Consider the following 4,007-nt stretch of genomic DNA (forward strand, 5'->3'; position numbering starts at 1 on the left):
AACAGAACTAGAACAGAACTAGAACAGAACTAGAACAGAACTAGAACAGAACTAGAACAGAACTAGAACAGAACTAGAACAGAACAGAACTAGAACAGAACTTGAACAAACCTAAAGCAGAACTAGAGCTGAACAGAACTAGAATGGAGCTAGAACAGAACTAATACTGAACTAAACCAGATCTAGAACACGTCCTGAAATCGTCTAGAACAGTACTAGAACTGAACTAGAACTGACCTAGAACTGAACTAGAAAAGAACTAAAACAAAAATAGAACAAAGCTAGAAAAGATCTAGACCAGATCTAGAACTGAACTAGAACAGAACTAGAACAAAACTAAAGCAGAACTAGAGCAGAACAAAACTAAAGCAGAACTAGAGCAGAACTGAACTATAACAGAACTAGAATAGACCTAGAACAGAACTAATACGGAACTAAACCAGAACTGGAACACGTCCTGAAATCGTCTAGAACAGTACTAGAACTGAACTAGAACTGAACTAGAACTGAACTAGAATTGAACTAGAACAGAACTAGAACTGAACTAGAACTGAACTAGAACTGAACTAGAACTGAACTAGAACTGAACTAGAACTGAACTAGAACTGAACTAGAACTGAACTAGAACTGAACTAGAACTGAACTAAAACTGAACTAAAACTGAACTAGAACTGAACTAGAACTGAACTAGAACTGAACTAGAACTGAACTAAAACTGAACTAGAACAGAACAAGAACTTAACTAAACTACTTCTGTACTTCGAAATTGATCAGTATTTCCACACAGAGGACAATAAGGAAAATAAACTTCAAACTAATGAAAAAAAAACTATATACAGGATTTAAAAATCTGAAGCTTATCACTGGTAAATTATATAAAGAGTTTAGAATTTGAATAATAAGCAAGTGATTAAAGTTTAAAGAGTTATTTGAACTATTTACTAGTGTTATTAGGGTTTTAAAACCATCTTTTGACTACAAATATTTGTTTAAAATAAAAATTTTTTTGTTGTGTTCGAATACATTGACGAGACTATTGTTTTAAAATTTTGTAAAATTCAAATTTAAAAATAAAAATATAATGTTGTAGCCAGAAAAACTAATAATTTTGGAAAAATAAAAAGAAATTCAAGAAAAAATAAAAAAATCAAAATAAAAAATAATAAAAAAACTAAATTTTGTTTTTGAAAACTTAAAAAAAAAAATAATAATAAAATACAAACCTTAGAATTTATTTGAATCTGTGACGTTGTGGCCGTAGAGTGATGGTGGGAAGACGACGTAGAAGTAGACGAAGTATTATTTGTATTGTTATTATTGTTAGACGAAGAATTGTTGTTGTTGTTGGTGGTGGTATGAGAAGGAGACATTAACATGTTAGCAATCATATGCTGGTGACGTTTATTGTCAGGTTGCTGCTGCTGCAACTTTTGTTCATTGTATAAATGTTGTTGCTGCTGCTGCTGTTGCTGGGCTAATAATTGTTGTTGCTGCTGCTGATGCTGTTGTTGAGTATGTTGCAAGACTGAGGGTGAATGTGGGGAATTATTGTTACAAACATTAAGACCCGAAGTTTGTTTAATTTCCAAACCGGGTGGTAAATTAAATATAAGATTATCACTCATAACAACATTACCGCTTACTAAACCGCCGCCTCCTCCAACAACTCCTGCTAAAGAGGAGTGATAGTCTAGATTTTGATGTTCTTGTTTAACCTGTAATTGTAAAACATTTTTAACATCTTCTTCTTGTTGAGCAGCATCTTCTATTTTCCAAAGATTCAATTGATGCTGCTGTTGTTGTTGCTGTTGATGTTGTTGCTGCTGCAACTGCTGTTGCTGTAGAGTGCTTTGTATCACAGAGGAATAAGCAACAGTATTCGAAGATGTTGCAGGCGAACCAGCGTTTGCAACATGTGTTGTACGACGTGCTATGGGCGATTCGGCGGCGGCGGCTGATGAGCCAGTAGTTGTTTTATAAACAATAACTTGCGGTGGGGTGGTGGTGGTGTTGTTGTTGTTGTTATTATTATTATTAACATTTGCATGTAAGGCTGGTGAAGAATTACCAGTCGAACTTAAAGCTGGACTGGCATAAACAGGATATTGTTGTTGGGTGGTGGTCGAAGATGCAGGACTAGGATGTTGTTGTTCTATTTGCAATACTTGCTGTTGTTGTTGTTGCTGTTGCTGGTGTGGCTGTTGTTGGGATTTACGTACTATTTTATAGTGTTTACCATCTATGGTATAATATGTGGTCTCCTCTTCCTCCTGTTGCTGCTGTTGTTGCTGCTGCTGCTGTTGTTGTTGTTGCTGCTGCAGTTGCTGTTGTTGTAATTGTGTGAGGTATAACAAATCATTGTAGGCTTTTACTTGAGCCTTAGTACATTGTGTATTTTCTTGTTTGATTTGCTACTCAATAGTTTATTTGATATTTTTCAGTTTTTTTTTATCAAATTTTTGTTATTTTTTGATTTTTTTTTAATTTAAAAGTTTTTGGTTTTTATACGTTTTTTTTGTTTAAAAACAAAAAGTAGGAGTAGTTGGTAGTTTTTGATTTTTATAAGTTGAATTTGAGGAGGAGTTGTGTAGAGAGATTTTGGTTTTTTGTGTTTTAGAGTTTTTGGTTTTTTTAGACATTTTTTTGAGAAATTTTATTTTAAATTTTTAGTTATAAAAATATATATTTATTTTGATTTAAAAAAAAAGTAAAAATAAAAATATAAAAATATATATAAGAAGAGAAAGAGAGTATAAGTACAAAACAAACAAAGTACATACAAAACACACATACGCACACACACACACACAAAATACAAATAAATATTATTTGTATATAAGATATGTATGAATGTATGCTTGCATGTACATAAGTATGTTTGCAAAGTAAGTAAAGTAAATTGTATATAAATGAATGATATATAGAATATATAAATGTATAGATGTAATGTTTGATTTGTATATAAGTATGTGTGTAGTAAAATGTATTGCTATCATGTATGTGTGTGTAATGTTAACAAAAAAGATATATAAAGTAAAATGTATGCTTTTGAATGCGTATGTTTATATGGGTTTGTATTTGTCTGCTTGTGTGTTGTTTTTTTTTTTTTGCAACATACACACACACACATACCTAGACATATGTGTGTAAATTGTAAATTGTTAGAGAACAGTAAGGAATAGAATTTTGTTACAAACAATATCTAAATGAAGACTGAATGTTTGTATAAATCTAACAACAACAACTAAATACAATAGTTTGTGTCTAACTAATACACATTCATATAAACCTACACAATAACATATTATTTCTATGTGTGTTGTATGTCTCAACTCCCTACCCTATACGTTAGTAAATCCACACCATATCCTAACTTTCCTTTACTTTTCCACCCCCCTTTTATAACACATTCACATTCGCACTTGCTTTATACGTCTACTACATGTTCATCTTTTACTTCTTTAACAAATTCATATATATTTTATTTTCCTCCTCATATATGGTTTGGTTTATTGTCATGAATGTTAAATTATAATTCCAAGTGTATTCCTGCTTGCTGCTGTTGTTGTTGTTATTGTTGTTATTATTGTTATTATATTCAGTTAACAATGCTACAACAATATGCTGCTACTTGCTGTTTCTGTTGTTGGTGTATGTGTTATGTTATATGGTCATGTAACTAACTTGTATTATAGATAGTATGTATACAGGTAAAGTTAACGATTCTTTCAGGGTGAGTCTGAAAATCTGGGGTTTTGAATGTCCTTAAAGACATGTAACTTTTAAAATAAGGACAATATTCTGACCTAAAGAGTGTCATTCAACTAGTATTATTAATAAGAATCTATCAATATCTATTTGTAACTATTTGTATTTATTTATCTATTTATCTATCTATTTATCTATCTATCTATCTATCTATCTATCTATCTATCTATCTATCTATCTGTCTGTCTGTCTGTCTGTCTGTCTGTCTGTCTGTCTGTCTATCTATCTATCTATTTATC

The sequence above is a fragment of the Lucilia cuprina genome, chromosome 5 (assembly GCF_022045245.1).
Source record: "Lucilia cuprina isolate Lc7/37 chromosome 5, ASM2204524v1, whole genome shotgun sequence".
NCBI lineage: Eukaryota > Metazoa > Arthropoda > Insecta > Diptera > Calliphoridae > Lucilia > Lucilia cuprina.